General features: G+C 42.5%; 2 protein-coding genes across 3 annotated transcripts in view; one reads left to right on the forward strand and one right to left on the reverse strand.

The window, feature by feature from the left end:
- CMTM3 (CKLF like MARVEL transmembrane domain containing 3) overlaps positions 1–6,094 on the forward strand; it is a 113,826-nt gene extending 107,732 nt beyond the window's left edge. Inside the window, exons 5-6 of the transcript XR_003857672.1 lie at positions 2,094–2,192; positions 6,057–6,094. The gene's annotated coding sequence lies outside the window, so the exon portion shown is untranslated. The remainder of the gene's footprint in view (positions 1–2,093; positions 2,193–6,056) is intronic.
- CMTM4 (CKLF like MARVEL transmembrane domain containing 4) overlaps positions 1–25,613 on the reverse strand; it is a 137,480-nt gene that overhangs the window by 24,413 nt on the left and 87,454 nt on the right. The window lies entirely within an intron of this gene.

Genomic DNA, 25,613 nt, shown 5'->3' on the forward strand with positions numbered 1-25,613 from the left:
TGCGCCTAGTGGAATTTTTTAATTACATGCAAGAGGGAGGCTCCCTTTATGCACAATCCAAAACAGCAGGCATAACTGTCCTACCTAAACCTGGCAGAGACCCCACATTGTGCGGCTCCTACAGGCCCATCTCTCTCATCAATCAAGATTTAAAACTTCTAGCCCGCATTCTGGCCCTTCGGCTAAATAAATATTTACCTTCCCTAGTACACTCAGACCAAGTGGGATTTGTGCCATGTAGGATGGCGGCCGACAATGTGAGAAAAATTCTGGAGCTGGTGTGGTGGGTGAAGGAGAATATCCCGGCAGCATTGTTATCTATAGTCGCAGAGAAGACCTTCGACATTGTCCATTGGCCTTTTCTATTCCAAACTCTTTCTAAAATGAATTTTGGACCTTTTTTTTTTTTTAAGCTGGATATCTCAACTATATACCTCACCACAAGCGGCAGTGAAGGTCAATGGAGGATATGGAGACAGATTTGACATTCAGAGAGGCACCCGACAAGGGTGCCCCCTATCCCCACTTTTATTCACCCTCTTTCTCGAACCCTTTGCTACTAGAATTAGAACGTCTGAAGGCATTTTGAGAATCCGCCTAAGGGATAGCACTTTTAAGCTATCACTTTTTGCAGATGACATTGGGCCAGATTTTTCAAAGGGATATGCACGTACCCCTCGAAAACCTGGCCCAAACTCCCCCTGCACGCGCTGAGCCTATGTTGAGTAGGCTCAGCGGTGCACGCGAGCCCCAGGACGCGTGTAAGTCCAGGGGCTTTCCTGGGGGGGGGGGGGGGCGGGTCACGGCTGGCGCGTCATTGGGGGTGTTCCGGGAGCGTGGCCGCGGCCTCCAGACCAGCCCAACGCGCGCACGTTACGCCTGCTTTGAGCAGGCGTAACCTGTACAACAAAGGTAGGGGGGGGTTTAGATAGGGCCGGGGGGGGGGGAGAGGCCGAAGGAAAGTTCCCTCCGAGGCTGCTCCGATTTCGGAGCGGCCTCGGAGGGAATGGAGGCAGGCTGTGTGGCTCGGTGTGCGCAGGCTGCCGATTTTGAGCAGCCTTGCGTGCGCCGACCCCGGATTTTAATGGATACGCACGGTGCTCCAAGAACCCCGGATTTTAATGGATATGTGCCTGGTGCTCCAAGAACCAAATGTCAGGCATTTACTTAAAACACAAAATAATGTTAAGTTCAGTGAAAAATTTGTTTAACTTATGTGCCCCGGTCTGGGAATTGTTTTACCATTTATAAGTCGCAACACCACTCTGATATTAATCTTAGATTGACATCTGGTTTGCGCTGAGGCTTCGCCCGTAGTACAGCACTTTATACTAACTGTAAGCAGCTACACAGAAGGAATTACAGTGAGATTGATAGAAAGCGGTACAAGTGATTGAAAAACATAATGGATCGATACACAAAGCAAGATTAAGCTAATCAAGAACAGTCTGTGCGATAAGGGTCCTACAATTGTTTTACTTTTGCTTTTTAATTTTTCTCTCTCTTCGTTATACTTTAATTTGTATGTGTTCCCGCTCGTGAGCTGCTTCACTAAAAGTACACCGCTCTGATTTAGATTCTACTACACTTTTAATCTCTGATTGGTAGTTGTAAATTATGGATCACATGGAGATTATTTAAATTTTTGCCCTTAGTTCAGCGATGTTGTATTTGTACCAAGAGCAGATATAGAGTGTGTAGTAATCGCAGTGAGACTGATTCGTGGTGCTGCAAGCAATATGAAATACCGGGATATGGGTGGAATAACCATTAATGTTAGGATCGATATACACAATCGTTTTGGAAAAGTTGCCCACATTTGTTCACCTTCAATTTTTATTCCTTCTTTGCTAATGAAGAATCAAATTTTAACATTAATATTTTCATCTCTTCCCCTTCTCTGCCAATGGTGAAGCAATTTGTTCAGATAAAATCGCTCCCTAAATAATCCAATATATAAGGCACCTCTGCTGATGGAAACAAGGATTGATAAATCTTTATATATACATAAAATGAGTTTTGATGATTTGTTGTATGCATTATACATTTATTGTTAGTACCTCTGGTGTAAAATATTTCTTTTATTAACATAGCTCAAATACCTGCATTACATGACTAATGCAATGTCTGAATTGGATTCCCAATAAACGCATCGCATTAACAAGATTATGAATTTCATATGAAACAAAAAGGTCAGTATAATCATAGGCACGGGCCTAAGATCAAATCAATTTTTCAAGAACTTTAGAATAAAATATAACGGTCTAAATCTAAATCAGAGACTTACCCCCATTCTGATTTCCCCCCTTACTCAATTCCTTGGCCTCTCCCTAATATCCATTCTTCTCCTCAACGCCCAATCCCTCCAAAAGAAAACTCATCTTCTCCACGACCTATTAACCGACTCCAACCCTGAAATTTGCACCATAACGGAAACATGGCTCAAACCCCATGACACCCCCCTCATTAACCAGCTTCCCACAGACACATATGATTTCTTCTCCTTAACCCGCAAAAAGAAGAGAGGCGGCAGCCTACTCCTGGCTGCAAAGAAGGAACTTAAACTCATCACAAAATTGCAATCTCCCCAGCCAATACGAAATTGGCTTCTTTAAATCCAAAACTCTCCAAATTTGCCTCATCTATACCCCCCCTGGCCTGCTAGAAAACGACTCCTCCCCGCTCATTGAATTTTTCGCCGATTCTCTCTCTCCAGACCTTCCTACTATCCTCCTTGGTGATTTTAACCTGCATGTTGATGCCACTCCGCAATCCCCTGCCTGTGAAGCGTTCCTTTCCTCTCTCGAAGCCATGGGTTTCACACAACTCATACACTCCCCCACCCACAAGGCTGGCCATACCTTGGACCTCATCTTCACCAACTCCCCCCTCACTATCATCAACTCCCCATCATGCCTCGCCATACCATGGTCCGACCACTCCATCATTCAAACCACCCTTGCACTTCAACAGTCCTCCCCCCCTGCCCCCGCCCAAGCACAGACCTTCAAATACCGTAAATCATGTACGCTAGACACCCTCACAACAGCATGCTCAAACGTTTCCAACCAACTTGACCTCTCCTCAGCCGACAACGCCTTCACCTCATGGATAGATACTACCCTAAACATAGCAAACAAACTCTGCCCTATCACTGCAAAAACCACCAAACCTGCCCTCCCCAAATAAAAAACCATGGTACTCTACTGAGCTCAAAAACCTCAAAACCCTCCTCAGAAAGGCGCTGGCGCAAACATCCCTCCCCTGCTACTAAATCTGCCTACTACCAACTCATGCACCAATACAGGAAAGCCAGGCTCTTGACCAAACGAGAATATTTCGCCAAAAAGATTCATAGATTCCAATACAATCCCAAAGCACTCTTTACACTGATCTCCAATCTCACCAGCTCCACCTCCACACAACCACTAGCACCCACTTCAAAAAATCACTGCAATGAACTTGCACACTTCTTCCACACCAAAGTCTCTACTCTCTCCGCACGTTTCTCTTCTAACCCAAACACTATGACACTGCCTTCTTTCAATCTCTCAGCTACCCTCTTATCCTTTGACTCATCCTCTTCCCTTGAAATTGAAAACATCTTAAAAAAGATGAGACCCTCGTCCCATCCCTCTGAAACTATCCCTACCAAACTCCTACTAGCTATACCCAAAGCTATCGCCAAACCTCTCTCAGATATCTGCAACCGCTCCTTAGAACAAGGCACTGTCCCCAACTTTCTAAAACAAGCTGTCACACCCATCCTTAAAAAACCCAGTCTTGACCCATCTATCCCAGCCAATTTCAGACCTATCTCCAATCTCCCTTTCCTATCTAAAATCTTAGAAAAATTAGTCAATTCTCGCCTATCTGATTACCTCGAACAACACAACATTCTTCCCTCCACACAATATGGTTTCCGGAAAAATCTGAGCACCGAAAAATTGCTACTAGCCCTTACTGACACCATTATCAAAGGACTGGACACAGGAAACTCCTTTCTTCTTGCCATGTTAGATATCTCCGCCGCATTTGATACTGTTAATCACACCATCTTAATCAACATCCTCAGAAATATTGGAATTTCTGGCACCTTCCTCTCCTGGATAAAATCATACTTACAAGACCGTCACTACATAGTCTCCTCTGACAATAATGAATCCGACCCAATTAGCCTTGACCGAGGTGTTCCCCAGGGCTCCTCCCTTTCCTCCACACTATTTAACATTTACATGCTCCCCCTCACCACCCTCCTTACCAATCTTGGCTTTAAACATTTTATCTACGCAGACGACGTCCAAATTCTTTTCCCCTTTACTGATTCCCTCCAAACCGCCCTTCAAAACTGGGAATCATGCCTGACCTCCATCAACCAACTACTTACGGACATGCACCTTGCTCTCAACCCCCAAAAAACCGAACTCCTCATCATTTCCACCAAACATTCTCCACCTTCCATTCCCCCCACTTATGCCACCACGTCATTCCCCGTCCACAACCGCAGCCTGGGTGTCCTTATCGACAACCAGCTCTCGTTCAAACCATTCATTAAATCCATCCTAAGCGACTGCTACTTCAAATTACAAACTATAAAAAAAACTCAGACCCCTTCTTTACTTCACAGACTTTCGCACAGTATTACAGTCTATTATTTTCTCCAAAATAGACTACTGTAATGCACTCCTCCTTGGCCTCCCCGTCACATATACCAAACCATTACAATTCTTACAGAATGCCTCAGCACGCATTCTTACTAACTCCAGAAAACGTGACCATATCACTCCAACTCTTATTGAGCTCCACTGGCTACCAATACATTACCGAATCCTGTATAAAGTTCTCTCCATCATACACAAAAGCATCAACAATGAAAATACCCATTGGATCAACCCTCCCCTGCTGCCTCGTACCTCTGCTAGACCTACTCGCCCTGCCCTCCAAGGAACACTCCAGACCCCCTCCATCAAATCCACTAAACTCACCTCCACAATGAACAGAGCCTTTTCCCTAGCCGGTCCGACCCTGTGGAACTCCATGCCCCCAGACTTACGCACCGAAACTTCTACCCCCAAATTAAAAAAAAAAACTAAAAACTTGGCTGTTCCTACAGGCATAACCTTCACTCATTAACCTACCTCCGGATGACTCCCTGAGCTATATATAATACCTTCCCTTGAAGAACCTCGTACTTTCCCCAGCTACTTCCCCACAATGCAAACTCTTCGTTTTGCTACCTACCTCACCTTACTCTCCCCTTCCTGTTAACACCCCTCTCTGAAACCCACTTCTCCACCCTTTTGTTTTCCCTCATACTTCCCATCACTTCCCATTGTCTTTCCAGCTCTATACTCAGTTTATTGTTTATATGCCACCGTACCTGTGAAACTGTAAATTGCTGCTGTACATTACCATTGTACCTGTAAATAGTTTCCCCATTTCTGTATTAGTTGCAAGTTCTTGTATACATAGTTATTGTTCCCTGTAAAGGCATTGCCGGAAAGTTGAGTTACTTGTAAACCGATACGATGTGCAAACGGTTGTCGGTATATAAAAAGTTCTAAATAAATAAATAAATAAATAAATATTTATTTATAACCAAAGATACAGTGGATCGCACTTGGATAAATGTGTGATACAAGATCACAGTTATTTCACTTCGAGTCCAAACAAATCTGAGGTAAAAATCCTTTAATTCCCTTGGTTGTTGATTCTTTCATTGATTTTTTTTTTATAGATCCTTAAATATGGGCAAACTGCAAATCACACAGAAAAAATTTAATTTTTATTAAAAAAATGTAATTAAAATTTTTTTTAATAATTGTTTATAGTATCATAAATTTTTATTTTCAAAAGATTTAAAAAAAAAAAAAGGGATTCTTCACTTTCAATGTTATGAATTTCTACCACTCCATGTTTTAGCTTACTGTTACCATTATATAAAATTGTCTTTTGATATACACTATGTTTCTTTTAAAATATGGTTCATTTGATTGTTATTTAATATTTATACTCAATCGAGTTTTTTACTATTTGTTTTTATGATTTGCTTGTAGCCCCTGAGGCAGCAGTTTTGTCAACGGCGAAACTCGGCCAGAGTCGGGCTGTAAGAATACACACGTCTCCACTACAATAAAGTTTTGAAAAAAACCGTGGCGTCTAACCCTTTTTTTTCCTTCCTGACGGCTTTCTTAGACCGCCTTCCTTTGTGCTTTGTGGGACCATTCCAAGGGTATCACCACACTTGGACACCTGATCCAGGGAGGGGAAATAATGACTATGGCTCAAGTCCTGGATAAATAAAATCTATCGCAAGATAGCTTTCTACTTTACGCACAGGTCCGACACTTTCTTAATGACTTATATATACGCCAGAGTATGAGAGGGACTCGATCGCTGTTTGAGAATCTGTGTGTAAAGGCCGATGCATTTTCTAAAGGGGTCTCCAAACTATACTCTATGCTCACAACCTGTAATGCGCCACCTCTGCCCCATCTGCTAAAATATCCACCTGCCTACAGGAAAATAGCTATAAAATGTTATATAGGTGGCATATGGATCCAGAAAAATTGCACAAAATCTATCCTTCATTATCGCCAAAATGCTGGAGGGATTGCAGGGATATTGGATCTAATTATCATATATGGTGTGAATGTAAATTGATTGTGCCTTTCTGGCAAGCCCTGAATAAGTGGCTGATACAGATATTTGGACTTAATGTTACACTACAGCCTATCTCTGCACTGTTGAATGCCCCCATAGCCCTGTTAAATGGAAACCAACAAACACTGAGTATGCACATCTTGCTCTCGGCACGCCTTACTATTGCCCGGCAATGGAAATCGGCTAAAATTCCTACACTAGAAGAGATACTAGGGAAACTGCATATCCATAAGCGCTTGGACTTCTTAACTGCATTACAACATGATAAAGTAGCCAAGCACATAGCAATATGGAAACCGTTGCACCCACCAAGCGATTCTCTCTGAATTTGATTATTATCTGTCCCACTCTTAGGCTTACTCCAGTGGCACTAACTCCAGTAGCGATAATACATACAGATTTGCTGTGAACCATTATGTTGACAACATGAATAACTAATGTTTTTATTGTATATGGTATATCGATTAAACCTTTTCGAAGTTATTACCTTTCTGGGCACTCCTTGCCTGTCTCCTAGCTACTTCCTAGCTTTTATGGTTACGGGCTGTCTTCATGGGATATTCCATGCTTCTTGTTCCCCAGGAAGCATAAAACTGGACACTTTCAATCACTAAGCAGCTTTATGTCACAACCCTTCAGCGACACCTCGGAGATGGCTTATCTTCTATGTTGGGGCTCCGGCAAGGACATCTCAGAGTCTGGGAACCCATACCTCTATCTTCAGATGGACACTGTTGGATTATACCGGCGGCGGGGATTCAGGGGTTAAGTGGGGGGGAGAGGGAGTGAGAAATGGGGCTTGGAGTAATTACTGTCATATCTGCTCATTACTGTCAGCAAGGAATCACAAATTTCTTACTTCATTTGCTTGTTCATAAGTTTATTGTTGTATTATGCAATATTTTGAAATGGCTACATGTAATTAACAAAATTCAATCTACTAGATAAGGGAGCCCTGACCGACGTGCCGCAAATGTGCAGTAGAGAGCAGCTCTACCGCGCATGCGTGGGCGAGCACGTCGGCCAGAGCGGAGCGTGCCCGAAAAAAAAAATGGCGCTGGGTCCTTAGGAGCAGGAGCGGCGACAAGCAGGAGCGGCGACGAGCAGTAGCCACAGCGGCGATGTGCGCGAGGGAGGGACACCCCCCCCGTCTGCCGGTTGTGGATAAGCTGAAAGGGGAGGGGCGTGAGTGAGGGGAGGGAGGAGAGAGTGAGCTGAGGGGAGGGGAGGAGTGAGGAGAGAGTGAGCTGAGGGAGGGGAAGTTGGGAGGGAGGGAGAATAGAGGGGGGAGGGAGGGAGGAGAGAGTGAGGTAAGGGGAGGGGGGAGGGAGACTAGAGGGGGGGAGGGAGTGGGAAGGAAATGGACCGAAAAAATTTTTTTTAAATGTAGCCCGTTGTTACGGGCTTAATGGCTAGTAAAATATAAAAAACAAAAAAAAAAGAATGAACTTTTCTTGCCAGGAACTTTGCAGGCACAGAGGCTCTGCACTACAGCAGTTTTCTTTACATTCTCCAATAGAAATAAAGAAATAGAAAAATCAAATCTTAATGTGAACAAAAGTATTCTTTTTCATGTAGTTTCATTTGGGTTGGAAAACATCTTACCACCAGTGTAAAGATAAGCATGTCTAGCAGGCCAAGCAATGCACAGGGAGTGGATAGAAAGACAGAAAAAAAATCTTCAGAATGTCTCTAGTCTCACCATGTTTCTTTACATAGTTCACGTAGGAGCTCGCTGATCAGGAGGCTCTCATTTTTCAGGATGGCTATTTGTCACTGTCTCTTAATTACATACATTTAAAACTAAGTAGATGATACACCTCTTGCCCATAGAACTGACCTTCCTACAGCTATGAGAAACTTAACCATCTGTCTCCGTATCAATTAAAAAATAAAGGTTGCATCAGTTGATACCTTTTTATTGAGCTACCAATACTTCAAAGGATCAAAAGATCATGCCTAAAAATATAAAGCAGTATGGCTACCATAAGTGAACCATAAGACATTCCAGTAACAGGGTAAAAGGGAAGGGGGGAGGAAAGTGTTTCATGGGTGATCAGGTGACAGGCAGTATAACTTTATGGCTCATAATGTGATAGGAAAGAGAGGTCTTTGTTGAGTCCTCTTTTGTCAGTTCCAAATTGTCTAATCATTGCAGTGTCAAAAGTCTTGCATTCCTGGATTGTTTTAAATAATCATTTGATTATCCTGATCATAAGGGTCATTGATGCAGTGTTCAGGTTCCTAAAAGTGCTCCTCCATGGAGGTGTGCATCTGGTCTTCCCTGTGGTGTTTGATCTGGCTCTGGCCTGTCTCACCAACGTAGCCTGCTTCTTCGCATTTCCTGCACTGAATAACATGCATTAGAACATGAACTCAATCTTCTTATGAAGCTTTTCCCTTGTGGGCGACTGTGGGGTCCTGTGATATATGTTGGAATAATTTAAAGCATATTACATTGCAGGGGGTATATGCCATTATCTTCTTTCCAAGTTTATTGGAAGGTTGGCTTTTTACTAATTTCTGCTTCAGATTAAGGGGTTGTCTGAAGGCCAATACCAGCACTGCAGGAAATATTTTTCAGTGACTCATATTCTAGGAGTGGTAGCTGAAGGTCTTATGATTTTTCTTAATTATATACAACCCAGAGCTGGAAAAACTAAGGGGGTATTCACTCTGTGGTTTTCCTCTCTTTGTATAGCAGAAAATGTGTTCTGTGCATTTTATATGAAAAAGCATCCTTCCTGGAGATGATTTTGGGTTGAAGCCTTTTTGTTTGAAGGATTCAGCCAGGATTTTAAGGTATTCATCCCTGGCTTTTGGATCAGAGCATACACAGCAGTAGCACATTTCTCTATTGTGTATAATTGATTTTTTTTTTATTTTTTAAATATGAAGGATGGCACTGTGAAGGTAACTGCATCTATCAGTAACTCAGTCAAGAGTGGACTATAAATATAACTGTCTGAACCTGATCAAAATAGCTTCTGTAGATTCAAAATGTAGGCGGCCAGGCTACAGATGTCAAAATCTCTTTTGGAAATCACAAACTCCCCTTCAAACTGCAGCTCAGGAATCATGGGGTAGATTTTAAAAGGAGCGCGTGGCTGTCCATGTGCGCACAGTTCCCGGCGCACGAGCATGTTATAAAATCTGATGGACGCGCGCATGTGTGGGCAGGGTGAATTTTCCATTGATATGCACAGCAATGCAACTAGGGCTCCCCTAGTTCCCTCCCAGTCCGCTCCAATTAAGGAGCGGACTGGGAGGGAACTTCCCTTACCCCCTATCCTCCCTACCTAAACTTCCTCCTCCCCACCTGCTAAACCCTTCCTATCTTCTAATTTTTTTTTCTTTTTTACTGGAGCAGAAGTAATCTGCGCATTCCAGCCGCCAACGTGCGCTTCCCTGGGAAAGCGAAGAATGGTGCTGTCCCGCCCCTCCCCGCCCCTTCGGAGAGGCCTGGCATTTGTAGTTAGTGCAGTTAGTGTAGCTGGGTTTAAAAAAAGGTTTCGATAATTTCTTGGAGGAGAAGTCCATTAACTGCTATTAATCAAGTTGACTTAGGGAATGGCCCTCTGCTATTACTGGCATCAGTAGCATGGGATCGTCTTAGTGTTTGGGTACTTGCCAGGTTTGGCCTCTGTTGGAAACAGGATGCTGGGCTTGATGGACCCTTGGTCTGACCCAGCATGGCAATTTCTTATGTTCCGCTACATATGCAGGGGTGGGAATATTTTTCCATAAGGAGTTTAAGGGTACGATAGTTAAAACCAGAGAGCATGATTCAGGCAGGATACTTAATAATCTAGTTCAGTCTGGAAGGGGTTCTGTATTCACTGATGTATATGCTCCACCTGAAGGTAGCAAAGAATTTTTTAAAAGCCTTAAGGATTTCATTTCGACCGAAGGGGAAGGATTGTTAATAGTAGCGGGAGATTTTAATATCTCCATTTCTCCGCACTTAGACAACTCGGGGGGGGGGGGTAGTGGGAGTTCTGGGACCAAAGCACCCAGGGAAGAGATTAAAAAGCTAATAAAAGGAGGTAATATGGTAGACGCATGGAGACATCTTTACCCATCTGCTAGGAATTATACTTTTCTTTTCACCGCCACATAAAACCTACTCTAGAATTATTTTCTCATAGATAAATTAAATGGTGGAGCAGCTTTCCTCTGCAGGAAGAGACGCCATCTCATGGTCTTGATCATGCTCCAATATGGATCTCATTAAAACACTCAAGTTCAGAGGAAGGTGGAAGGGTCTGGAAATTGAATGATATTGCTTGCTGATGATAATTTCTGCACCCAGATACAGCGTGATATACGAGAATTTCTAAAATGTAATGATCAGGATGATATTAAGCCCTCATTGCTTTGGGATAGCCTGAAAGCAGTTTTGCGTGGTAAATTCATTTGCAGCGCCTCTTATTAAGAAGCAGAAGTCAGACCAAAAGTGGCAATTAACGGCCAAGCTACTGAGGTTGGAAGCCCAGCATAAAATAACTGTCAGAGGCCATATATAGACAGATACTACAAATTCAAGACCAAATCCAGGTAGTAGATCTTGACCAAATAGCATTTCAATTACAGAAGACACAGCAGGAATCTTACGAATGGGGAAATAGGGCCAGCTGCCTGCTAGCAAGGCAATTAAAGAAAAGAACAGCCCAGCAAGCTGTACTAAAGCTAAAATCAGACTTGGGGGAGATTTTGTCTCTGCCACAGAAATTCATCAACAATTCACAAAGCTTTACAAGGCAAATAAGGCAATCTCGGAAGAAAGTATTACTCAATTTCTTCAGGGTGTTGAGCTGCCTTTCCTAACAGATGAAAAGCTGCAGTTTATTGATGGTGAAATCACTGGGTTAGAAATTGATATGGTAATCAAGAATCTTATTTAAGTAATAGAACTTTCCAAGTATTTATTTATTTATTTATTTTGTATACCGACATTCGATCGAGATATCACATCGGTTTCCAGATAACAGGTTGAATAGAGCCGGAACTGCCCTATTTTACATTGTAACAAGATAACAGTTGATTAAACAATTAATATAAGGAACATTGTAACATATGAATAAAATTAAAATTAAATATTAAATGTGGGTATATAGAAGTGGCATATAACCTATATACAATATGTACAATATGACTTGGTTACGGGTAGGGTGGGGGACAGGGAAAAAGGGAGGATAGAGAGGGGGAGGAGGGGAGGAGGGGTTATGCGTTCGTGCAGAGTAGAAGTTATGCGGTAAGGCTTTCAAGAGCGTTTATTTTAGGATGTTGGGGTTCAGGTGGGAATGCTTTCAAGAACAGCCATGTTTTGAGCTGTTTTTTAAAGACTTGCGGTGAGAGTTCGTTTCTGAGCTGTGGGGGGGAGGGAGTTCCAGAGGGTAGGGCCAGCTATTGTAATGGCACGTTTGCGTGTTGTATTGAGGTGAGCATTTTTAAGAGTTGGGATAGAGAGGAGACCTGAGTTGGAGGATCTGAGATTTCTTTGAGTGATATATGGTTGGATGGTGTTGTTTAGCCAGACCATTCTGTTGTTGTTTATTTTTTTGTGAAGAAGGGTGAGGGTTTTATACTGGATTCTTTGTGTGATGGGCAGCCAGTGGAGGTCTTTGAGAGTGGGTGTGATGTGGGAGGATTTTCTGTGATTGGTGATGATTCTGGCGGCGGCGTTTTGTAGTACTTGGAGGGGCTTGATGTGGATTTCAGGAAGTCCAAGGAGGAGGGAGTTGCAGTAGTCGAGTTTTGAGAAAATAATTGATTGCAGTACTGTTCGGAAATCATGCGGTTGGAGGAGAGGTTTGAGTATTTTAAGTGTTTGAAGTTTGAAAAATCCATCTTTGATTATATTGGAGATGTGTCGTTTAAAGTTGAGTTGGCTGTCGATGGTTACTCCTAGGTTTTTTGTGGATGGTGTGAGTGAGGTTCTTGATAAGTTTGGCATCCCAGTGTTGTTTGCGCTTCCTGGGTTGTTTGAGGGGGTGCTCTCGAGGGGGGAAGAGGGACGGTCGTCCTGGATGTGAATGATTTCTGTTTTGGCTTGGTTGAGGCAGAGTGATAGTTGTGATAGCAGTTGAGATAAATTTGAACTGAGTTTGTTCCATCTTTCCATGGTGAGTTCAATGGATTTGGTGATGGGGAGTAGAATTTGAATGTCGTCTGCATAAACGAAGTAGGTGAGGTTGGCATCAGAGAGGTATTTGCATAGTGGGAGGAGGTAGATGTTGAAGAGGGTCGAGGATAGTGAAGAACCTTGAGGGACGCCATGGGTGAGGGGCACTTGGGAGGATTCAGAAGAGTTTGTCTTGACAATGAAGGATCTGTTAGAGAGGTATGATTTGAACCAGTTGAGTGTAGTGTCTTGCAGACCGATCTCTTTAAGTCTGGTGAGGAGAGTTCTGTGGTTGATGGTGTCAAATGCGGCTGATATATCGAGGAGGATCAGTAGGAATGTCTTGCCACTGTCTCGGCCTCTGAGGATGGTGTCGGTGAGGGAGAGGAGGAGAGTTTCTGTGCTGTAGAATTTTCTGAAGCTGTGCTGTGTTGGATGGAGAAAATTGTGGGCGTCGAGGTGGTCTGTGAGTTGATTGTTGACAGTTTTCTCAATGATTTTTGCTAGGAATGGGAGGTTGGAGACTGGTCTGTAGTTTGCAGGATCAGATTTGTCGAGTTGCGGTTTTTTGATGATTGGTTTGATGATGGCGTTTGATTTTGTCTGGGAAGATTCCTTGCTCGAGGGATAGGTTGATGATTTGGGTTATAGGTTTGGCAATAATCTCTTTGATGAGTTTTAGGGTTTTGATGGGGATGGAGTCTACGGGGTGGGATGCTGGTTTGGTTTTTTTGATGAAGGGTTCAATTTCTGTAGATGCAACAGGAGTGAATTGGGTCCAAATGTGGATGGGTGGAGGGATGTTTGTTGGGTCGTTGTGGGATTGGGGAATCTTGGCAATGACGTTGTCGACTTTGTCCTTGAAGAATTGAGCTAGTTTGTCACTGGAGATGTTGTTGGAGTTTGGCGTTGTGTCATTCTGGATTGGGTTGGTGAGTTCTTTGACGTATGAGAAGAGGGTCCTCGGGTTGAATTGGTATTCATGAATTCTGGATGTGTAGAAATTGCGCTTTGCTAAGTTGAGGTCAGCTGTATATTTGTATCTCTCAACGATCGTAAATCAGGAATCATGCCACTTGACACAGGTGTTCGCTCTCTGCAACTTTATTTTTATTTATTTTTTATGTTTTATTAAGTTTTCAAAACAAGATAAAGAACAAGTATACATTGATATAGAGCTTACAACAATTGGCTCATACAGAATAGTGGTGTTACAGACACGCTCTAAACATCGTAGCACCTATCTTGTTCCAAGATCAATGAGTATCCCTCCCTCCCTCCCAAACCCTCAATTTCCGGTACAAAGTTATTAGTAACAGTGATTAACATGTGGCAGAAAGACAGCATGTGGCTGACCAAACAAAAACGAAAGGCAGAGCTATTATCCAAAGTCAAATAGCCACTTCGTTGTCAGCCTGAGAGGAAGCTATGTACTATAACAGTTGGATAAAATGCCTATGGAGTGGGAGTGTGACGGAACCACCTTGAACCAAAGGTAGGTGAGAGCAATGAGGAAAACAACTTTTAAAGTTAGTTGCAATATTTAAATGAAGACATGGCATGCGCTGAGAAGGAAATAAAGCGGATAGTTAGAGGACCTGAAGTATCTTAGAGTGAGAGGGTACTGAGACACCCGAGACGTACCAATTAACCCTATAAGAGATCCTTTAGCTCAACAAGCCTAGGGGAGATATCTCCAAGTCTTCTCGAAGGAGCTTAGCAGATTATAGCGAATCGCTGTTAAATAATCTAGTCGTTTATGGTGTCTTAACAGCATAACTACTTCATCCAGCGTAGGCAGTCGGTCACTCTTCCAGTGTTTGGCGACCAGAAGCCGGGCAGCTATCTACGCCTGCTGACTAAACCTCTGCTGATGATTGTCCAACCCCTGGGTTTGACTGTGGAGGAGTACCGCTTTAATAGCTTAAGCGGCTGCTGAAATAATTGGGAGATCCAGTGTTACATGTCCTTCCAAAGGCTCGCTACCCTCGGGCACGACCACCACACATGTAGGAAGGTGCCCACACCTCCACAGTCCCGCCAGCAAAGTGGTGAGTATTGGGGGGAAAAGGACGTGTAATCTATGCGGGACCATGTGCCATCTGTAGAGGAGCTTATAGCAATTTTCTTGAAGTCGTGCGGATATAGAACTTCGACCAACCCATTGGTAGATAAATCCCCAATCTTTGTCCGTTAAGGACTCGTCCAAGTCGATTTCCCACTGGCAAGTATGAGGCAGAGAGGATCTATCGCTTTCATTCAATAAACCGTATATTTTAGAAGTTTTAGTCAATTTGTCAGCTCCTCTACAATAGTTCTCGAAGAGAGAGCGAGTAGGCCTCAGATCTTGTCATCGAATCAGGAAAGATATAAAGTGATGGGCCTGAATATAAGGGAAGAAGTCGGCTTCCGAGATTCCATATTGATGGGAAAACTGTGGTAGAGAGACAAGTTGGCCCCCTTGGAGTAGCTGTCCAATTGTCGAAACACCAGCCCGGGTCCAAGCTTTATAGAAATTCGAGGAATGACCTGCTGGGAATTGAGATGTATGGTATAGAGAGGATTGGTAAAAATAAGAAAAGGTACCTAGCAGTTAGGCCTTCCACAGTTGCCACGTCCTCAATGTCGTGTGAAGAGCCCAAGGGATTCCGGGTTGGCCTCCATGTGTGATACAGTTGCCAAAACAGGGCGGGAAGCGCCATGGGGCCTATTTATGGCTTGTTCTATCTGAGCCCATTGCTTAGTTGCTTCTCTTTTGTAGATATCTACAATTGCTTTCAATTGGGAGGCGGCATAATAACATAACAAGTTTGGGACCCCCAGGCCTCCCTCCCACTTTGGACGATACATCGTGCAGCGTGCAATTCGTGGTGGTCGGCGTCTCCAAATAAAATTGAATATTTTCTTTTGTAATTTTTTCAACAAAGAGGACGACAAGTGGACAGGTAGAGTAGAAAACAAGTAGAATAGTTCGGCAAAATGTTCATTTTAATAATAGCTATCCTGCCCAGCCAGGAGAACGGTTTTTGATGCCATTGGAGGAGGTCACGGTCAATAGCCTTGAGAAGAGGGATATAATTGAGGCGATAAAGATCTTCCAGGGATGCATTAAGATATATACCTAGATATTTAAGGGTTGTCGTTGCCCATTTAAAAGGGAAGGAACCCTTAAGAAGGGTGGTAACTTCGGTGGGGCTGAGATTAATGTTAAGAAGCTCTGATTTATCCAAGTTTACTTGAAACCAGAAACGCGACTAAAGGATTCCATTTCCTGCTTCAAGGCCACTAAGGACACTGCTGGGTCAGATAATATGAACATGATGTCGTCCGCAAACAATGAAAAATAGTATATTGATGACCAAGCAGCTCAATACCCTTAACAGCTGGAGAATGCCTGATGCGGGTGGCAAATGGTTCCAAGAAGAGGGCAAAGAGTAAAGGGGACAGGGGACATCCCTGCCTTGTGCCCCTTTCTATCTCAAAACACGGACCATATCTCCCATTGACTTTCACTGTGGCTTTTGGAGAGTTATAAAATTGCAGTATCCACTAGAGGAAAAACTCCCCAAAATTCATGACCCGCAGTGTCTGGAGCAGGAATGACCAATGTACCAGGTCAAAAGCTTTTTCCGCGTCAAGCGCGAGTAAAACCGCTGGGATTTTCTCTTTCTTCACCCACCACATGAGGTCAAATTTTGCAAACGTTGTCCGCCGCCATGCGTTGAGGAATAAATCCAACTTGGTCAGAGTGGATAAGCTGAGGAAGGTAATGGTTCAAACGCTGCGCCAGAATCCGTGCCATGATCTTTAAGTCTTGGTTGATAAGGGATATGGGCCTATAAGACCCGCCTATGGTCGGGTCTCTTCCCGGCTTAGGGATAACGGTGATGCCTGCTATATTAGACTGCGCGTGGAAGGACCCTCCTCCTCTGATGTAATTGAAGAGGGACACCAGATGGCCCGCTAGTTCACCTGAAAGTGCTCAATAGTATTCACTAGGAAGACCGTCCAAGCCCGGAGATTTTCCAGTTTGTAAGTGCTGGATAACATCTCTCACTTCCGCCTCTGTGATTGGCGAGTCCAGGAAATCTTTCTGTTCCTCAGTTAAAGTTGGTAGCTTCACACCCTCTAAAAAGGCTTGAATGTCAGAGTCTTGGATGGATTTATTTTTACTATATAAATGTGCATAAAAATCCACAAAACTCCTCCTAATTTCCTCCGGGGCAGTGGTAGTCTGTCCAGTGAGAGTCTTCATCTTTGGTATCATGCTCTGTACAATCATGTTCTTTAACTGCCTAGCAAGTAGCTTGCCTGCTTTATCGCTGCCTTCGAAATAAGTCTATTTAGTTCTTTCCAGCTGGAAAGCCGTCTTATCGGCATGAAGTTGTAGAAGACGTTGACGTGTGTCACAAAGTTTGGAATACGTTTTGGGCGAGAGGTCTTGCATATGTAATGTAGATAACATAGCAATCTCAGACTGTAACACAACACATTTAACTTCCCGCTCCGTTTTGAAAGCTGTCGCTTTAGCTATGCATAGACCTCAAACCACAGCTTTCGAACACTCCCAAACCGTGCTAAGTGGAATCTCCGGGTGGGCATTAAGGAGAAAATATTCGCGCACCTGCACAGAGAGCCACTCTTTAAAGGTGTTATCTTTTAATAAAGATGTGTTGAGCTTCCAATAAGTCGTCCCACCCATATTCTCGCCACTTCTAAAGTGATTGCCCCGTGATCGGACCAAGTAATTGGGTGTATGTCCGTGCCTGAAACCCTAGGGAGAAGGCATTGATCAAGTAAAAAGAAATCAATTCGAGATTAAGTGGCATGAGGGTTAGAGTAAAATGTAAACACTCGCGGAGGGGTTATGGTGCCTCCAAATGTCCATCAGCTTCCAACGATTCATGAGATTGCGAATGATAGATCTCGTTTTTAGTCCCAAGCGTTGTGGTTGCTGGCCTTGAGAATGCCTGCTGTCCTTTTCGGGGCATAGAGTAATATTAAAGTCCCCCCCAATTATCAGAAAGCCTTCCACATTTGCAGATAACAATATAAAAATCATCTTCCAGAATGAGGCTTGATCTTGAAGAGGTGCATAAATGGAGAGTAAAGTAAAGATGGCAGAGCCCAGCTCGAACTTGATAAGGACATAGCGCCCCGCAGCATCCTGACACTGCAATAGTAGCTCAAAAGTGATAGCGGCTGAAACTAAGATTCCCGTTCCTGCATACCTGGCGGATTTATTGGCAGCGGCCAGGAACATCTGTGGGTATTCCTTAAATCGTAGTAGGTGTTCGTGTCTCTTTCGCACATGTGTTTTTCTTATCAGGGCAAAGGACACTTTTCTTGCCTTCAGCTCCCTTAGCAAAAGATCTCTCTTCCTTCGGGTGTTCAGCCCCTTCACATTAAGAGATAGAAAATGAATCATGGTAGATTAGTAACAGTAAGTGTAACATCGCTCTCACTCCCACCAATACTAGAGAAAAGGAGAAAGACAGTATATGAATTGTGAGTTCCCCACCCCTAATCATGAATCTCCAGGCAAAGAGAATTCCACATGACATCCCCAGTTTAAAGGCATACAACTGGAAAAGATAACCCCAAATTTTGAATCCAAACATACACACCACCGGATTCCCTCCTGTGGAGTGTGGACTCCTGCGAACCAATAAACCACACCTCTCCCATCTCCTCCCAAACAATCATTATAAACTGTGAGATTTCAAAGTATTAAGTATAGAATATTAATACTCAGCATAACAACAAAACATTCACCGGGTTCCTGGTTAGCAAACAATAAGTTTATACATGCATCACCCCCAGAAGCAAGTATTCAGGTAAGAAGATTCCCAGGGAGCCAATTCGATAAATTCAGCCTTGGTCTGCGAGAGTAGAGGCATCCCGTGCTGCTTGTGCTCGAGTATGGCGCCGGGTCTTCCCTGCCGTCTGCCATCTTGGTCTACGTTCTAGGGAGGGAGGTCCCTGCAGTTTGGTAGGGGCTGGGATTTGCAGTACCAGTCCGGCCTGTGCAAAAATCTTCACTACTTCTTCTGTTTTCAGCCGGTATGTTGTACCTTGATGCTGGAAAGAGAGCGCGAAGGGGAATTGCCAGCGATATCTGACCTCTGCTGTTCTAAGCGCCTGTGTGACTGCTCTCAGCTCGAATCTCCGCTTCAACGTGCTGGGGGCTAGGTCATGAAAAAAGGAGATCTTATTGTCGCGCCATGTCCAGCTGCGTTTAGTTTTAGCTATTGTCATTATCTGCTCTTTGTGGGTGAATCGTTGAAAATGAATAATAACATCACGAGGGCCGTTTGTGCGATGCGGCCCGAGTGACCTGTGAGCCCTCTCTATTTGAAGGTCTGCAGCTTCGACACTCCCATCCGAGGACTTTTCCCCGACGCATGTATGAGAATAAAAGAACAGAGATTGTCTCTGGCATCCCCTTTATCCGCAGGTTGTTTCTTCGATTGCGATTCTTGAGATCTTCTATTTTGTCATATAATTGCGATATGCTGTTTTGAGCCTCCTGGCTCGATTGCGTCAGCCCTTGAAGCGTGGCCGCGTGGCCCTCAACTACTGTGTCCATTTCATCTACCCTCTGCCCAAGGGCCCTCATTTCTTCCCGGGTCTCAGCGAAAGAATGAAGTAATTCGTCCTTGTGCTGCTTCATTTCTGCCCGGAGTTCTATGAACCAGTCTCTAATCAATGTTTTAGTAGGAAGTTCATCATCCTTAGACTGTTTCTCAGTAGCGTGTGGCGGCAAGAGTATCGGGGCCTCTAAATCGGAGCAGCTGATCTTGACCGCCATGCTGTCTGCTGTAGGAGGGCCCAGCTCATGTAAGTCATGTGCAGCTTTGACGAAGGAGAACCGCTGTAGCTTGCTAGTTTTTTCTTTAGCCGCCATCCCGGTCTTACACAGTAGACTGCAGGCACGATCAGGGGGCGAAACAAGGATGGAAACTCGTGTTTTAAAGCAGTTGGGAGGAGTGGTATCAGGGAGCTCTAAATTTGTGCAGCCATCTTGATCCGCGGCGAAACCACGCCCCCCCTCCCTGCAACTTTATTTAATATATATCTTCTTCCACTTTGTCAATTGATTTCAGGTCTTGGCTTAACATATTATATTTACGCAGATGACATCCAGATCCTCATTCAGATCCCAGATCCCATTGATCAGGCATTTAAGTTATCCAATATGTACCTTAACGTGATTAAACAACTTCTAACCCAAATGAGATTGAGTATCAATTTAGATAAAACTGAATTTTTATTACTGGAAAGGAAAATTGATGTTTCTAATATCAATAGAACAACCCAGATCGATAATCTGACAATTAAATTAAACGACAAAGTACGAGACTTAGGCATCTGGTTAGATCCTGAATTAAATTTTAAAAAACATATCTTCTTACGGGTACAAGAAGGTTTTAGTAAACTTTTAATGTTAAGGCGCCTGAAACCCCTTTTAGAGTATAACGATTTTAGAACCATTTTACAATCGCTACTTTTTACTGGAATTGATTATTGTAATTCTCTCATGCTTGGTCTTCCAAAATCAACAATTCGCCCTCTTCAGATACTTCAAAATGGGGCGGCGAGACTACTTACTGGCTGTAAAAAAAAACAAAAAAAAAAAAAAACAGACCATATACACTCCCATCTTACAAGCATTACATTATCCGTTTGTCCACGGGTAGCCAGAGTATAAGGTTTAATGTATCCTACACAAGGCTATCTACAGTAGTCAGGCCGAATGGTTAAACGCCTATCAAAGTTCTCACTCAGCGTAGTCTTCGATCCTCCAATAAAGGTCTATTATCAATCCCATCCTTGACATCGGCACGCCTTACCTCTGTAAGAGAGAGAGAGAGCGATTTCGCTAGCGGGGCCAGGCCTTTGGAACACGCTCCCGATGAATTTAAGAATGCAAAATGACCTGAAAATGTTTAGAAAACAGCTAAAAACCTGGCTCTTTGAACAAACGTATAAAGAATGTAAAGGTTAGTAGTGGAAGTTCTTTTTTATGTCACTTACATTTCAACTTTTGTTTTTATAATAGTATTATCCTAGTTTATTTATAGTTTTAAGATAGTTTAAAAAAACCCAACCTCTCTGGGATTGTTAGTGTTTTCATTTTTATGTCTTACCTTAGGAATATGAAGGCTGGTTGATAATGACTTATATCCTTTTCATTCTTTACTATTGTGTTTTTATTTATTTATTTATTTATTTAATTTCTTTTACTATACCGATGCTCAAGACTAGGTCTTATCGTACCGGTTTACAATGTAACTGAGGGGAAACCAATTAACATCAAGGTAGATGTTAATACATTAAATAGATGTATTTAATGTATTATGGTTATTACTGTATTTTATATTGTTTTACAGATCTTTTATTTTTATATTTGTGAACCGTTGTGACGGCCTGCGCTATATGGCGGTATAGAAAAGTGTACAAATAAATTAATTAAATAAAGTAAACAAATCGCCTGGCTTAGACAGGTATACAGCTGCCTTTTACAAAAGGTTCTCTCTAGATTTAATGCCTATCCTTTTGAAATGATTTCATTTTTTGAGACTGGGGCACCACTTATTTCCAGGATCTAATACAGTGGATCTAATACAGTGTAAAGTAATTGCAAAACCCGGTTGGGAACCCACTCTGTGCGGATCATACCGCCCCATATCCTTAATAAACATAGATCTATACATTTTAGCAAAGATAGTGGCTAGTTGTATGTCTCGGTTGATTGCGAGGGTGATACACCCTGATCAATCTGGGTTTATCCCAGGGCGAATGACATCAGACAATGTGAGAAAAATTCTAGACCTAATTTGGTGGGTGCGAAAACAACTCCTCCCGACTGTCCTTCTTGCGATAGATGCTGAGAAGGCATTCAACTTGGTCCATTGGCCATTTATTTTATTTAAGAGTTTTTATATACCATCATTAAGTTATTTGCCATCATAATGGTTTACAATCGGGCACCTGTATCAAAGAAAAATGTGGTTCATAATTTACATAGGTGGTGCCATTCATATTCGGTAACAAATAATATTATTAATAACATGGTATATGAAAAGGAGTTTACATTTAAAGAAATTCGCATGGGAAAAATGAGTTTAGTGGCAATTCATCCTGATGGTTGCATCCTGATGGTTTTTATTTAAAGTGTTAGTAAAGATTAAATTTGGATCATAGTTGGTGATTCGATTATTAGGAATGTAGATAGCTGGGTGGCTGGTGGGCGTGAGGATCGCCTGGTAACATGCCTACCTGGTGCGAAGGTGGCGGACCTCACGTGTCACCTAGATAGGATTTTAGACAGTGCTGAGGAGGAGCCGGCTGTCGTGGTACATGTGGGCACCAACGACATAGGAAAATGTGGGAGGGAGGTTCTGGAAGCCAAATTTAGGATCTTAGGTAGAAAGCTTAAATCCAGAACCTCCAGGGTAGCATTCTCTGAAATGCTCCCTGTTCCACGCGCAGGTCAGAGGCAGGCAGAGCTCCAGAGTCTCAATGCGTGGATTAAATGATTTATTTGCTTCGGTGTTTTCTGAAGAGGATGTTGGGGAGGTATCCGTAATGGAGAAGGTTTTCATGGGTAATGATTCAATTGGACTGAATCAAATCACGGTGAACCTAGAAGATGTGGTAGGCCTGATTGACAAACTGAAGAGTAGTAAATCACCTGGACCAGATGGTATACACCCCAGAGTTCTGAAGGAACTAAAAAATGAAATTTCAGACCTATTAGTAAAAATTTGTAACCTATCATTAAAATCATCCATTGTACCTGAAGACTGGAGGATAGCAAATGTAACCCCAATATTTAAAAAGGGCTCCAGGGGCGATCCGGGAAACTACAGACCGGTTAGCCTGACTTCAGTGCCAGGAAAAATAGTGGAAAGTGTTCTAAACATCAAAATCACAGAACATATAGAAAGACATGGTTTAATGGAACAAAGTCAGCATGGCTTTACCCAGGGCAAGTCTTGCCTCACAAATCTGCTTCACTTTTTTGAAGGAGTTAATAAACATGTGGATAAAGGTGAACCGGTAGATGTAGTATACTTGGATTTTCAGAAGGCGTTTGACAAAGTTCCTCATGAGAGGCTTCTAGGAAAAGTAAAAAGTCATGGGATAGGTGGCGATGTCCTTTCGTGGATTACAAACTGGCTAAAAGACAGGAAACAGAGAAGAGGATTAAATGGACAATATTTTCAGTGGAAGGGAGTGGACAGTGGAGTGCCTCAGGGATCTGTATTGGGACCCTTACTTTTCAATATATTTATAAATGATCTAGAAAGAAATACGACGAGTGAGATTATCAAATTTGCAGATGACACAAAATTGTGATAAATTGCAGGAAGACATTGTGAGACTGGAAAATTTGGCATCCAAATGGCAGATGAAATTTAATGTGAATAAGTGCAAGGTGATGCATATAGGGAAAAATAACCCATGCTATAATTACACAATGTTGGGTTCCATATTAGGTTCTACAACCCAAGAAAGAGATCTAGGCGTCATAGTGGATAACACATTGAAATCGTCGGTACAGTGTGCTGCGGCAGTCAAAAAAGCAAACAGAATGTTGGGAATTATTAGAAAGGGAATGGTGAATAAAACGGAAAGTGTCATAATGCCTCTGTATCGCTCCATGGTGAGACCGCACCTTGAATATTGTGTACAATTCTGGTCGCCGCATCTCAAAAAAGATATAATTGCGATGGAGAAGGTACAGAGAAGGGTTACCAAAATAAGGGGAATGGAACAACTCCCCTATGAGGAAAGACTAAAGAGGTTAGGACTTTTCAGCTTGGAGAAGAGACGACTGAGGGGGGATATGATAGAGGTGTTTAAAATCATGAGAGGTCTAGAACGGGTAGATGTGAATCGGTTATTTACTCTTTCGGATAGTAGAAAGACTAGGGGGCACTCCATGAAGTTAGCATGGGGCACATTTAAAACTAATCTGAGAAAGTTCTTTTTTACTCAACGCACAATTAAACTCTGGAATTTGTTGCCAGAGGATGTGGTTAGTGCAGTTAGTATAGCTGTGTTTAAAAAAGGATTGGATAAGTTCTTGGAGGAGAAGTCCATTACCTGCTATTAAGTTCACTTAGAGAATAGCCACTGCCATTAGCAATGGTTACATGGAATAGACTTAGTTTTTGGGTACTTGCCAGGTTCTTATGGCCTGGATTGGCCACTGTTGGAAACAGGATGCTGGGCTTGATGGACCCTTGGTCTTACCCAGTATGGCATTTTCTTATGTTCTCTTATGTTCTTATTTTTAGCACCCAAGGAGCCCCTTCAATCATGGATCCACAGCCTCTACTCAAATAACAAACCCTTCAATCCAAAAGTACAAGGCATTTTCCCAGCTAAGAGACCACCTCATCTCAGTCACAAATGCAGGCCATAAGTATAAATAGTAAGGTGCTGGAAAAACTGGACTGGAAACCACTAAAATCCAGACTCGTATGCAGTGCAGTAAATCAAACTAATCACCATTCCTCTTAAAACAAAGTAAAAAAATATCAATCAGAACAGTGAGGAAACCATACTAATAAAAAGCATATTTCAAAAGAGATGACAAATAGACAACCACCTAATAAGGATAAAGATAACTTTAAGCTTTAAAAATTTCCCCAAACTCAGGATGTGCCTGATGGGAACTATGCCATAAACAAATGTTCTTGGGTCTGAGAACCTGTTTCTTTCCCAGTATCTGTAGGGCTTTTCAACATAGGCAAAAGCAGTTTGAATTATTTATTTATTTTTTTCCGGGGGGAGAGGGGGGGTTAGAGTCCAGAGGGTTTGTTAGGTGGCTTTGCAAATGTCTTATTTATTTAGCCATTTTATATACCGTCGCTCCAAGTGAAGATCCCAACAGTTTACATCATGACAAATATCATAGGTAGACAATTACATTCACTTGATGTGTTCTTATTAAACACATAAGAGGGTTAGATACATCATCCTAAATCCTAATCATTTTAAAGTGTTTCTGCAAGATAAAACCTTGAATTGCCTACCCTTAAGTCCTCCTCCTTGATGTACCTCTCCTAGCAATTTTGTGGATAAAAGGTGTAGGATGTAACTGCATTAGATTAAATATACTCGGTTCTTTGTGTAATTATTTTGGAATGATTGAACGATAATTATAGCACTTGCCTTTTTCTTCTCTCTCTTTTCCTCATCTTGGCATGAGAGATTTCAGCATTTAATATTTCTTAATTTTGTTCCCTGCAGAAGAAACCTGGAAAACAGCCTGTGTTTTATATATGACGGCCCACTGTATTTCCCATCTCCCCAAGTACCAGTATATGTTTTGTTTTTGTATATTTAAAAAAAGTATTCAAAAAGGTAGGACTTATTTTTAATACACCCCCTATTTCCAAATTAATAGCCTATTATGAAGATAAAGGATTACAGGTTAGTAAACAGCAAAAACCTGAAAAGTGGACCTCATTTATTGCATCAGAAGTGGCTGCACTTTGTTATGCATATAATCTGGGTTTAACTCCTGGGCCAGAAAAGGATGCTGTGGAAGCAGTGACTGGTACGGATGAGTGTTTAGCGTATGTTAACAGCACTTTTAACACATATCCGCTAGCCTGTACTGATGCAAAATCTATGCAGAGGTAACGAGATATGGAATTATGCTAAATAACTAACTATTAACAAGAGAAAAATATGCAAGCACACACAAACCTATTAATGCAAAAAACTATGGGCCAGATTTTTAAAACTACGCGCGGGCGTAGATTTCTGCGCGCAACTCGGCGCGCACAAATCTACACCCGATTTT

This window comes from Rhinatrema bivittatum, chromosome 7 (assembly GCF_901001135.1).
Source record: "Rhinatrema bivittatum chromosome 7, aRhiBiv1.1, whole genome shotgun sequence".
In the NCBI taxonomy this organism is placed as follows: Eukaryota; Metazoa; Chordata; class Amphibia; order Gymnophiona; family Rhinatrematidae; genus Rhinatrema; species Rhinatrema bivittatum.